The following is a 13,920-nucleotide window of genomic DNA, read 5'->3' on the forward strand; positions in this document are numbered from 1 at the left end:
ACAATTACTAATGTGGCAAACTGAATACACTGTTGACACATTAAATGTTGATGTGGCTATTAAAAAAATATTTTAAAAAATAATTTTACATTTTTTAAATACCATGTGAGACCAGCATTTTTAATAATAAAAAAAAACATCTCAAAAAAGTTAGAAAAAAATTTAATTAAAATCTAATAAATTTTTTTTTAAAAAGTGTAGATCTGGTTTTTCTGCCCAGACTGTTAAGAGCCCGTTTGGTTTGTCATTTGAAAACACAGTGTTCAGTGTTTAAACACTGAACACTAGTGTTCAAAAAAAAAAATGTTTGGTGTACCAATTTTGTCCTTATTATTTGGAAAATATTGCTCAAAAACCAATGTTATAAAATCCATTTTTTGAAATCAGCTCTGGATAGTTTTTAAACAATAAACACTAGTGCTTAGTAGCAATTCCGTAATTATCTCAAACAACAAACACTAGTGCCGGTTAGCTTTTTCATACTTTGTCAGTTTTTTTTTTAAATGTTTTGACTCTCTCCTGATTTATGGGCTTCTCTCTCCTAATTTAAAATATATTTATTTTGTACTTTGCTCAGCTTTTTTTATCATTCAAAACACACATACCAAACACATATTTTATATTTTTTGAACACTGAAAAATGTTATTTAAACTATGATACCAAACACATTTTTTTTGTTTTATTCACACTAAAAATACGTTTTTCAACAACACTTTTTAAACCACAATTTTCACATATTTTTAAACAACAATTTTTAAAAACTATAACCAAACGGGCCCTAAATTGCTTTCTAGGAATTCAAAACTGTGGATCATTGGACTCTAAAACTACACATATAGATCATATGTTACAAATATTGTACATTGGAATAGATCATCTGGCCCACTTTTAGCAACCTAAACACTTTTTTTTTTTTTTTTTTTAGGAACCAGACCATGCGGTCCTGTATTATTGGAAACAAGATAAAAACAGTTACAAAGAGTCACGTGTGACTAGGGGAGCTATATCATCGGGTACAGAATTCTAACAAAGCTAAAGCTCACAGCCAAACTTAGATGATCTAGCTAAAAAGTAGCAACCGAATTGCCTAACATGAGAAAAGTTGGAGTAAGAGAACACGACAAATAATTGAAGGATATCATTAATCACGTGTCCATACTCCTGATGTGACGAGGCTGACGCTAGTATAGCTTTTATAATAGTCTATGCATCCCCCTCAAAAATGCAGTCCAAAACACCTTCATCCTTGGCGAGAAACATAGCTCTACGACATGTCAGGGCCTCCATTGTTGCTGCCGAGATGAGATTTTTTATTCTTTGGGCTAGAGCACGAAACACCTTATCAGAAGCATCACATATCATTGCTCCCAGGCCTGCTGCTCCTTCTGTCGTGAAGCATGCTCCATCAAAGTTAACTTTGTAATGAGGCAATATTGGGGGGATCCATCTCACTGCTCTGACCGACTCTGTATTGGGTTGATACTGAGGATTCTGTGCAGCTAGAAAATCCTGCAGAAGGGTATTAGCTCGACCCCTGATATGCGTAATCTTCACAAATTTATCCCCACATCTGTCCGAGTTTCTTTTGCTCCAAATCAGCCAGAAAATGATAGCCAATAGATTAGTATCAACACGTTCTTTCAATAGAAAAACCATCCCCAGCAAATCACTGAAAGTGTCAAACTCATATCTCAACAATTTTGTCAAGACCTTGTTACCTTGCCAGATGACGTATAGAGCGGGACAGCTCCAAAGGGCATGAACAGTGTCTTCACTTCCCGTCAGACATCTTGAGCATTGGATTGAATTCACCGCCTTTCTTTTCCACAGATTGCAGAGGGTAGGGATGGCATTATGGGATGCCCTCCATATCATATGCTTAACCTTGTGAGGGATTTGTAAGCCCCAGATGCTATTCCGTAGCCTCTGCTTCATCTCTGAATTAGAGCAGGTTGGATTCAAGTTTCTCTCTACACCAACAATTAAGTGGTAGCCACTACAGGATGAGTATTTACCATTCTTGGTGAGGAACCATACATGCTCATCTGGGATGGATTGGCAGGTTAGAGGGATACCAAGAATCAAGTCAGCTTCATGAGCTAATATAATTTTGGGAATTCCTTTGTGCTTTCCGCAACCCCCTGATCGTATTTCTTGGGCTTCCACTCCTTCGGGTATGTTCACTACTAGTAGTACATATAAACTGATTGTATCATGTGATTCTACTCCTACTGCAGGTAGCTCCAATTTGGATAATCAAAGGAAGTTTTGGAAGGGTCTGTGGCAGCTCTGGGTTCCAAATAAAATCAAGTTTTTTGTGTGGAGGGCTTGTAATGATGCTCTGCCAACTATGGAGAATTTGCATCGAAGACATATCACCCCTTCTGATAGGTGTGAACTCTGTAAAGAGCATTCTGAGGATGTTGTGCATGCTCTTTGGCTGTGTAAGGAAATCTCTAATGTATGGTTGTCTCTAGAGTGGTTTCACCAAGCAGTTCTCATCCAACCTTCTAGTTTCTGTGAGCTTCTGTCCAGGTTTCTGCATTGTCGAGATGAGTACCGAGCTGAGATTTTTGTTATTGCTGCGTGGATTATCTGGAATCGAAGGAATGCGTTGCACTTTGGTCGAAATGCCCTCCCTGTTGATCGCATATGCAGCAGTGCCGACAGTCTTTTGCAAGAGTTTTTGGAATCCCAAGATGAGGAGTCGGTCCCTCCTCGCTCTCCGTCCTTGTAACAATGGTGTCCTCTGGCACCTAACATTTATAAGGTTAACTTTGACGCGGCAGTCTTTCGGTCTTCAAACTTGGCTGGATTAGGTGTTATAGTGCGCTACAATTGTGGTGCAGCTATTGGAGCGCTTTCCATGCCCATTTCTCTTGGTTGGTCTGTGGCTAAGTTGGAAGCTTTGGCCTGCCAACGGGCTATCCAGTTTGCTTTAGAGATTGGTCTTACCCGTGTGGTTATTGAAGGGGATTCTGCTGTTGTCATTGATGCTCTTCAGCATTGGACGGATGAGCTCATTAGCTATAGGAATATTCTGGATGATATTTGTAGGGATAAAGGCCTAGAATGACATGTTGGGCCTTGGGCTTTTGTTTGGGAACGCTGAATTATTTGAGGAGAAGCAAGTAGTTATCAGAAGTCCCCAATAAAAGTCTTATAAGTGAGGAACGAATGGAAGGTGATCCGAGGAGGAGCTCTTCCTCGAATATGATGAATGCAGCTCAAGCATGCATTCCAGCAACTAAGGTAACCCTCCAAGAAGTTCCAGAGATAGGAACGTGTCTTATGAACATGCAAGAAAGAAGGAAACTCAAAAATATCTAAGGAAAAGCTGCTACCACCGTATTAAATGCACTACAGCTACTTTTCTAGCCTCATTTATGTAGAGAAGACCTCTGAACAGTGTTGCCTTGGTGAACGCAACTCACAAAAAGCCAAAAAGGGTGTTTGATAGGATAAATACTCAAGTAAGGGCTTAGATGATCAATAAATGTAGGATCAAGATGGTCCAAAGAGGTCTATATAACATGAAAGACCCTCCGTAGAAAAGAGAAAGGAAAAACTGTAAACAAATCTATAATAAAGCTTTAAGAGTAAATATTTAGAATCAGTGTCCTCGGACCAATCCGAGAATGTTATTCTTTAACAAACTTCTGTTATCTTTCTCTTTTTTGCATCAAAACCTGTTTTTTCTGTTATCTGGTTTACGAGAGCTCAGTTTTCCAACCCATTCTCTACAAATTTATTATTTTGGGTTGTTTTGGGCTTAAGTCCATATACTCGTTGGGCTAGAAGTCCAAACCTGATCTTTACAATTGGCGCCGTCTGTGGAGAGGAATACTTAGGTGTTAGTGAGTGCAACGTTCAACCATGGTAGGTTCAGATCCACGACAGGCAGAATCCATAGGATCCCAACGAAAAAATCCTTTTGTCAACCTTGAGCGGAGAAGAGATCGAGAAAGGAGTGTGCATAGTGCCCGAACCAGAAGAAGCCAGTCACGGGGAAAGGGTCATCTCTTTCTAAAAGAGAATAGCAGAGCACTGCAATTGGAAATCGACCAGCTGAAGAGAAAGCTGCGCCATGGACAGCAAAGGCGAGCCTCTTCTAGCTCGGACGCCTCCCCTGACGTTGAAGAGGATGGTAGTTACAGAAAAAGGTCAAAGACCCCACCTAGCGAGTCTTTCTACTATAAAGAGGAGCACCACCACAAATGTAAGCATAAGAGCCCCCTTTCGAAAAGGTGTGGGAAATGACACTGTGGGCAAGGTGTTGGATCAAATCTCCCGGTCGCCTTTCACGCGTAGAATTGAGCGAGCAAAACTCCCCCGACAGTTCATTCAGCTCGTGTTTACATGTATAATGGCAGGACAAATCCTGTAGAGCATGTGAGCCACTTCAATCAGAGAATGGCCGTTCATTCCAGAGACGAAACCCTGTTATGCAAGGTCTTCCCATCCAGCCTAGGACCCGTAACAATGAGATGGTTTGACAGCCTGAAGGTCGATTCCATAAACTCCTTTAAGGAGCTTACCCAGGTGTTTGGTTCTCGCTTCGTCACTTGTAACAAAGTCCCTCGGCCCCTATCTTCCCTACTATCCTTGAGTATGAGAAAGGGAGAAACCTTGAAAACATACTCGGACAGATATTGGAAGATGTACAATGAGATGGACGGTAACTTTGAAGACGTCGCCATCAATACCTTCAAGAGCGGCCTCTCGACCGAGCATGGTTTAAGGAAGTCCCTAACGGGAAAACCTGTCATCAATCTGCTCCAACTCATGGACCAGATTAATAAGTATAAGAGGGTCGAGGAAGACCAGTAATTGGGTAAAGGAAATGATAAGATTATCCTTTAGGAAAAGATGGATTTCAGGTCAGACCGATATAATAACAACCGGCCACGAAGAGATTTTGCTGGTCAGTCAGAATCTACCAATACTCAGGCGGTCAATGCAGTGTTTCGAGAGCCAGTGCACCAGGTTCTAGAGAAGACTAAGAATGAACCGTTCTTCAAATGGCCAAACAAGATGGCTGGAAACCCCCTGAGGCACAACCAGAACCTTTATTGCCGGTACCATCAAGACCAGGGACATACTACAGAGGATTGCAGGAATTTGTGGGACCATTTGGACCAGCTGGTCTGAGAAGCGAAGCTGAAACAGCTATTGCACCGTTCCAATGGCCGGGGGGGCCAAACAAATTTGGAACCCAAGAGGGATGATTCTTCAAGAACGCCCTTGGGAATGATCAATTTCATCTTTGCTACTCCCGGTAGGACCGATTCTTGTCCCTCTAGAGTGATGTCTGTAGCTCGATTTCCCGCCGAGAGCAAAAATTCGAATCCTAAAAGAGCCAGAATGGAAATTTGACCCATTCTGGGCTTCTCGGACGAGGACAAGATCGGAACCATCCAACCTCATGACAATGCTCTGGTGGTCACACTCAGGATAGGGGGTATGATGTGAAGAGAGTGTTAGTGGACTAGGGTAGTGCTATTGAGATCATATACCTCGACTTGTACAAGGGGCTGAGATTAAAACCCGAGGACCTGACAACTTACAATTCCCCTCTGATTAGTTTCGAGGGGAAGACTGTTATTCCAAAAGGTCAGATCAGACTACCCATACAGACTAGTTTGGAAGTGGTGGAGGTAGACTTTATCGTGGTGGATGCCTATTCCCCTTACACGGCTATTGTTCCCAGAACCTGGCTCCATGCTTTGGAAGCCATCTCATCCACCTTGCACTAGAAAGTGAAATACCCCTCGAGGGGCCGTATCGAGGAAATTGTGGGGAATCAATCTGTGGCTCGGCAATGCCTTATGGACGCCATCTCACATCAACACGAAACTAGCTCTTTGGCCACTACTGAAAAGGACTTATAGCAATCAAAAACTCTAGAGTCGCCATCCCATGGACCAGCCGAAGAGTCGAAATGCGAGAATTTGGAAAAATTTATCATAGGTGGTGATCTGGAGAAGTTCTTTCAGATCGGGGCTTAGCTGCCTCCTCAAGAGAAGGAAGAGTTGTTGGTGTTCCTTAAAAGAAACATTGATGTGTTTGCATGTGACGCTTATGAGGCCTCAGGGGTGGGCCTAAATTTCGTCTGCCATCATTTGAACGTTAACCCATCCGTCACTCCCAAGAAGCAACCACCTCGACACCCCTCTAAAGAACATGCAAATGTTGTCAGGGAAGAGGTGATGAAGCTCAAAAAGGTAGGGGCTATCAAGGAGGTCTTTTACCTCGAATGGTTGGCCAACACCGTAGTAGTGAAGAAGAAGAGCGGGAACTGGCGAGTGTACGTGGACTTCACGGATTTGAATAAGGCCTGCCCAAAAGACCCCTTCCTTATGCCTCGAATAGACCAATTGGTGGATGCAACGGTAGCCATCCTCGGATGAGTTTCTTAGACGCCTTTCAAAGGTATCATCAGATACCACTTACCTTGGACATCCAGGAAAAGACAGCATTCGTCACTCCCACTGGAAACTACCATTATAAGGTGATGCTATTTGGCTTAAAAAACGTAGGGTCAACCTATTAAAGGATGATGACAGGAATGTTTGAACCCCAGTATGGCAAAAGTATTGAAGTCTACATAGAAGACATGGTGGTGAAGAGTAAGGTGGTGTCCGAGCACGTTAGAGACCTCAAAAGCATCTTTAAAATCTTGAGGAACCATAGGTTGCACCTAAACGCTTCCAAGTGCTCGTTTAGTGTCGGATCAGCCAAGTTCTTGGGATATATGGTGACTCACAAAGGTATTGAGGTCAACTTTGATCAAATTAAAGCCATTAACAGTTTACAACCACCCTGGAATCCCAAAGAGGTTCAGAAGCTTACCAGAATAGCTGCTGCCTTGAACCGGTTTATTTCTCGGTCGGCGGATAGGTGTAGACCTTTCTTCCTCTTGATGAAAAAGTGGAAAGGATTTGAATGGACCAAATAGTGTGCGTTGGCTTTCCAACAACTTAAAGAATATCTATCGTGGCCACCTATCATGTTTAGTCCTGAGGTGGATGAGGTCCTGTTCGCTTACATCGCCGTGGTCCCTCATATTGTAAGTTTAGTATTGCTACGAGTTGACAATGGCGTACAACGGCCAGTTCACTATGTAAACAAATCACTACATGAGGCCGAAGTTTGGTATCTACCACTAGAAAAGGCCGTTTTGGCGGTGGTGCTTAGTACAAGAAAGCTTCCCCATTACTTCCAAGCACATACAGTTGTCGTCCTGACTCAGCTTCCACTCAAAACTATACTTCGAAGTGCTAATTACATGGAGAGGATTGCTAAATGGGGTACGATCCTAGGGGCTTTTGATATCAAGTACATGCCTTGTACCTCTATCAAGGGCTAAGTCCTCGCGGACCTAGTGACCGAGTTCGCCGAATCCCCATTAGAAGAAGTGACAGAAGCACAACATATGGATGGAAAATTGGTTGGCATGATCTCCCAACAAGACCCCCTATCTTGGAAAGTGTACGTCGATGGTGCAGCAAACCAAAAGGGGTCCGGAGTAGGGATAATATTAATATCCCCCAAGAAAATCACTATTGAGAAGTCGCTAAGACTGGGCTTCTTGGCCATAAATAACGAGGCTGAATATGAGGCCCTGTTAATGGGAATGACCATGGTTCAAAAAATGGGCGGGGAGGTGATAAAGATGTTCTCGGACTCAAGATTAGTCGTTGGCCAAGTAAAAGGACAATTTGAGATGAGGACAAAAGAATGCAGAGGTACTTAAGTCAGGTGGGACACCTACGGTCAAGATTCGAATCTTTCAACCTGTTGCACATCCCTAGAAGTGGAAACACCTATGCTGATTCCCTGGCCATGCTTGCTACCTCCTTGGCACAAGGTCTCCCTCAGGTCATCCTTGTGGAAGATTTGTACAAACCCGCAGAGGTGGAGAGAGAAATGGTTCATGTTCACCAAATCAGGGTAGGGCCTAGCTGGAGGAGTTATACGAGGGGATCTGCGGGAGCCACACTAGAGGTAGATCTTTGGCACACAGGGCCATCACTCAAGGCTACTGGTAGCTAAAAATGCAAAAGGAAGCACAGGAATACATAAGGAAATGCGATCAATGTCAAAAGTTCGCGCCAAACATGCATCAATCGAGAAGAGCCCTTAATCCTCTGTTCAACCCTTAGCCGTTCGTGTAATAGGGCTTAGACATTGTAGGCCATTTCCCCAAAGCAACAGGAAATAAGAGATACCTGCTAGTCGGCACGGATTACTTCACCAAATGGGTTGAAGTCGAGCTTTTGGCAAATATCAGGGACGTGGACGCCAAGAAGTTTGTTTGGAAAAACATTGTCATCTGATTCGGAGTCCCCCATACCTTCATCTCGGACAACGGCCTTCAATTTGATAGCAAATCTTTTAGGAGATACTGCTATGACTTGGGAATCAAGAACAGATAATCTACCCTAGCCTATCCCCAAGGGAATGGTTAAGCCGAGACCGTTAACAAGGTCATAATGAGTGGACTCAAGAAAAGGTTGGATGATGTAAAGGGAAAATGGGAAGAAGAACTGCCACATGTCCTCAAGACATACCGAACAACGCCTCGTAGATCCACCAAGAAAACCCCCTTTTCGATGACATACGGTGCCGAGGCTGTTATTCCTCTGGAGACCGGCTTCCCTGCACTGAGGACTAGCTCTTTCAATCTGAGTAATAATAGTGAGTTACTAGAAAAGAGTTTAGACTTTGTTGAAGAAAGAAGGGAGAACGCAATGGTTCAATTGGCATACTACCAACACAAGCTCAAGCAAGATTACGATGCCAACGTGAAGCTAAGACCATTAACACCGGGTGACTTGGTATTAAGAAAGGTCCTAGGTACTGCAAAGAATCCAGCATAGGAAAAGTTAGGGCTTAATTGGGAAGGACCGTACCGTATCACCTCAGTGGCTGGTATAGGAACGTATTTTTTAGAAGATTTAGATGATCATGTAATACTACGTCCTTGGAATGTAAACAACCTGAAAATGTACTATTATTAATGAAAGTTTTCTTTATCAATATGTCCATTCATTGTATAAGTGCATTGTTCTTTCTTTATAAGTGTTTAAACAAAACCTTAGTCATGCCTGAAGTCCTCGGACCAGATGCTTTGGGGAAATTAATACACTATTACATTTTTTATATAAGTGTTTAAATAGAACTTTAGTCATGCATGAAGTCCTCGAACTAGATGCTTTAGAAAAATTAATACACTATTACATTTTTTTATATAAGTGTTTAAACAGAACCTTAGTCATGCCTGAAGTCCTCAGACCCATACTTTGGGAAAATTAATACATTATTACATTTTTTATAAGTGTTTAAACAAAACCTTAGTCATGCCTGAAGTCCTCGGACTAGATGCTTTGGGGAAATTAATACACTATGACATTTTTTTATAAGTGTTCAAATAAAACCCAAATTATATCAGGAGATGTGGTCAACTCTTATATGGCTGGTACTCAATTAGATTGATCCAATAGTTACCAACGTATTGTTTTCTATTTTGAAGTATAAAGTAGCAACGACACAACGCTATTCATGATAGTGATAATCCTCAAAGCATATGAAATAAAAGTGCAAGGGATTTCCGAGATAAAAGAAAAAAGAGAAGGACATTTCTATTAAATAAGATGAGTACATTACATTCAGACAAAGTGTCACCACAAAATCCCTAAGTACTACAAAAAGCTCCTAAGTACTAAGCCTTTGCCCTAAGAGCATGAGGATCTTCTTGCTGGCCTGGCCGAGAGGTAGGAGCATCCTTGGCCCTATTGTCAGCTTCCTTAGTCCTAGCCTCTACTTCTTTTGCCTTAGCTGTAGCATCCTTGTCCTTGGCGGCATCTTTGACTTCGGAAGAGGACTTTTTCTCCTTACCCTTACCCTGATCTTTGGGCCCCTCAACCCCTTGAACTTGGTCACCAACTAGGCTGGATCCTTGTGGAACCTCGGGAAGAAGGAGTGCAGCTTGAGTAGTCAGAGGTTGCTCCAAGGACTTAGGAACAAGGGTAAAGGGAAGTGGAAGGCCACTTGGGATCGCACGGATATCAAGATGGTAGTAGGTCTTTCCTTGATGCCTCCACTCTGAGTCTGCAGGAACTCCTGCAATGTTAAGGGCTTCAACCAATGTGGCATCACAGTAGTCCTTGCATGCCTCAGCCAACTTCTCAGTTAGCCTGATTTGTGTCTCCTCTACGCCAAGAGCTAGGCTGCTTGTTTCTTGGCCTCCAGTGCCTCCTTGGCCAGTTGAGCTGCCTCCCTGGCCTTCTACAGCTCCACCTTTAGATCCAGCGCAAGTTGCCTAGAAGTGGCTAGCTCTATCTTAGTTTGATAAAGCAACTTGTGCTGGTCCTCGGCTTGAGTCTCAACATTCTTTAGGCCGGCCAAGTTCCGATCCCTCTCTGAGGCGGTCAACTTGGTGGCCAGGTCTTTATTCTCCTCCTTTGCGGCCCCCAAAGCCTTCTCGGCATCGAGATGGAGGTTAGCCTCATTCCTGGCATCGTTCCTAACTCTATTGACCCACTCCTTGGCCACATAAACCTCCTGGGTAGTCTGCATAAGAACAATATTGTAATCTCATGTAAACAGACGAGAAAGCATACTAGTGCTAAAATAAATAAAAAGAATGAGAATGTGGACTTACCAAAGCAAGGTCTCTTTTTAGGGACAGGAAAAGGTCATGCTGCTTCAGCTTCCTCAAGGCATCCATATCCTTGGGTAGGAGAAGTGGCTGCTCCAAGGACTTAGCCACATGCGCAGAATGACCTCTCTGATACTCCCTAACGAAGGCGTTCCACGGAATTGCAACCCCGTCAACCTCTAATCGAGGCGACCACACATGCTGTGGTAGGCGCACCTCAGCCAGGTTTTGCTCTTCTCTATTGTCCACGGATTAGGACCTCTTATCCTTTGGATCCTTGACAGTCTTTTGCTGCTTCGTGCCTTTCTGAGGGAGCAACTCTCCCTCCTCAATCTCTTGTATCGGCTTTTTCTTCTTTAGGTCCCTCATCGCATGTAGGCTAGGATCGGTAGGGAGAGGAGTGGGAGGGGGAGGAAGAGTTGGAGGAACTGAGGACTTGGGTACTTCTTATGAAGTTGCCCCTTATTCCTAGAGGCCATGAGGTCTCGCAAGCTTTTTCTCTGGTTTAGAGCCATTTCTTCTTCCTCGGAATCAGAGTCAATCTAGGCAACCACCAGTCCCAAAGTATTGGCTGCCAAAAGCCTATCAATGTCAGCCTCAGATTCCAAGAGCATTATCGGCCCGCCTGGAGCTTCACCTTCGTCCTCAAGGCGAAACTGGTCTATCTCGGCCAAGAGGGACAAGTGTGCAGAATCTGTTCCTTCTCTTGGAGTAGCTACTTCCTGGGGAACACGCTGGATGGGCAACTGGACGGGTGGAAGATCTCTCCGAGCTCGGAATCTTGGCTTCGAGACTTCTATTCAATTCAGTCGAGGGTCGCTAGCCTTTATTGCTTGACCTGCGTCCTGGAATATACGAGATAGAGGCTCATAGTCCAAAATTAAAGGAGCAGCCCGTAGTTTTTCGTCCTCGCTTACGAATATTTCAGATCTCAACAATTTTTTAAGAGCCAGTACGTTGACAAGACTTAGCCTCAGAGCGACGTGGTTTTTGTCTGCAAAAAAGACACCCGTGGAGGAAATGATGGTTAGGTCAACAAAAGCTATCATCCGAGAAAACGAAAAATCAAGGAAACTAAACTATAGGACCTAATCCTAATGCACCCCACTTGGATCACCCGCCCGAGTTGGGCAGTGAAAACTGTCATGCCACTCCCTAGAGACTAGGAGGTAATCGTCCTTCATACCTTTGTTTAACTTGGGAAGGCACGATATCAGTTTGACGATGTCGGACCGGGACTTTAGGTAATATCCCGCACCGGCGAGCTTATGGCACTCGTACAAGTGGACCACATCAAGCCACGTGAGCCCCAAGCCCATCTGCTCATTGAGAGCGTCTACGCAGCCCAAGACCCCAAAGAGGTTAGGGGCGTACTGATGGGGAGTCAACCTGTGGTTAATCAAGTAGTACCTAGTTACCCTACCCATGGGAAGCGTCATTCCTCCCTCCAAGAAAGCAATCATCGAAATGACGACTTCACCTACTTCTCTATCGGTGAGAATTTGGTTTGGGGCACAATATTACAGGGTTACTCCCTGCGGAATACGGTATTTGGCCCTGAAACCCTCCATAACGGCTAAGGATTCTACTCAGTACTTGAACCTACCCATCTAAGTAAACCCAGGGGACGCTAAAAAAGGTCTTTCGAAAGAAAAGAGAGCGGAAGAGGCCGGTCGAGGAGAAAACAATCTGAGGGAAAAGTGAAAACTTATGGAAAGTGAATGAGTGACACTATAGGGAGTTCTGGAGAAGTTGAAAATTCTTAAAAGTTTGAAAGCTTTTGCAAAATGAGGAGAAAGAAGTCCTTCGGGCGCCTTTTATAGGGGGAGAGATTGATTGTGAGTTATCCCACTCAAACTTCGAAGAAAAAGGTTCACTGTTAGATATGCATCTTACCGTTAGATCTGGGGAACAAGGCGCTGCCTGGAGCAATCAATGGCGCCTCACGAACTTCGAAACGATAGCAGCAATTATAAGACGCGTTAACCTGTACTCCCACACGTGTAAATCAAGGGGTCAGTTGACTTCATCTCTTGGGAATCAAAATCTCACTTTTTCTCCTCGGATGAGAGTGAAAAACTGGAATTTTGAGGGGCTATTGTAGGGATAAAGGCCCAGAATGACATGTTGGGCCTTGGGCTTTTATGTGGGAACGCTGAATTGTCCGAGGAGAAGCAAGTAGTTATCAAGAGTCCCCAATGAAAGTCTTATTAGTGAGGAATGAACGGAAGGTAATCCGAGGAGGAGCTCCTCCTCGGATATGATGAATGCAGTTCAAGCATGCATTCTAGCAACTAAGGTAACCCTCTAAGAAGCTCCAGCGATAGAAACATGTCTCATAAACGTGCAAGAAAGAAGGAAACTCAAAAATATCTAAAGGAAAGCTGCTACCACCGCATTAAATGTACTATAACTACTTTTTTAACCGCATTTATGTGGAGAAGACCTTTAAACAGTGTTGCCTTGATGAACGCAACTCACAGAAAGCCAAAGAGGGTGTCTGATAGGACAGGTACTCAAGTAAGTGCTCAGATGATCAACAAGTGTAGGATCAAGATGGTCTAGAGAGGGTTATATAACATGAAAGACCCTCCGTGGAAAAGAGAGGAAAAACTGTAAACAAATTTGTAATAAAGCTTTAAGAGTAAATATTTAAGAATCAGTGTCCTCGAACCAATCCGAGAACCTTATTCCTTAACAAACTTCTGTTATCTTTCTCTTTTTAGCATCAAAACCTATTTTTCTGTTATCTAGTTCACTAGAGCCCAGTTTTCCAACCCATTCTCTACAAATTTATTGTTTTAGGCTGTTTTGAGCTTAAGTCTATATACTCGTTGGGTTAGAAGTCCAAACCTGGTCCTTTCAATATTCTTGTTCAAGCCTTTGCTTTTCAGTGTATTGATTTTATTTATGTTAGCTGTATGTGTAATTCTATTGTTGATGCTTTAGCAAAGAAAGCTAATTCTATTATGTAGCTTCAACTTTGGTTGGAAGATCTATCTGCTGACATTGCTCCCCTTGTGTTTCGTGATGTCCATTGATTTATTTATTGAATAAATTCCAAGGCCTGGGGTCTGGCATTTAAAAGATATAAAATTATTTTTTAAAATAGTTTTTAATGGTCACATTAGTGTTTAATGTGCTAGTAACAGTATACTCAGTTTGTCACTTAAGCAATTTTCATTAGTGAACTAACAATAAGAACTAAAATAATATGTATTTTTTATTTTCAAAACTAAAAGCAGTAAAATAGAAA

This window comes from Quercus lobata, chromosome 12 (genome assembly GCF_001633185.2).
Source record: "Quercus lobata isolate SW786 chromosome 12, ValleyOak3.0 Primary Assembly, whole genome shotgun sequence".
NCBI lineage: Eukaryota > Viridiplantae > Streptophyta > Magnoliopsida > Fagales > Fagaceae > Quercus > Quercus lobata.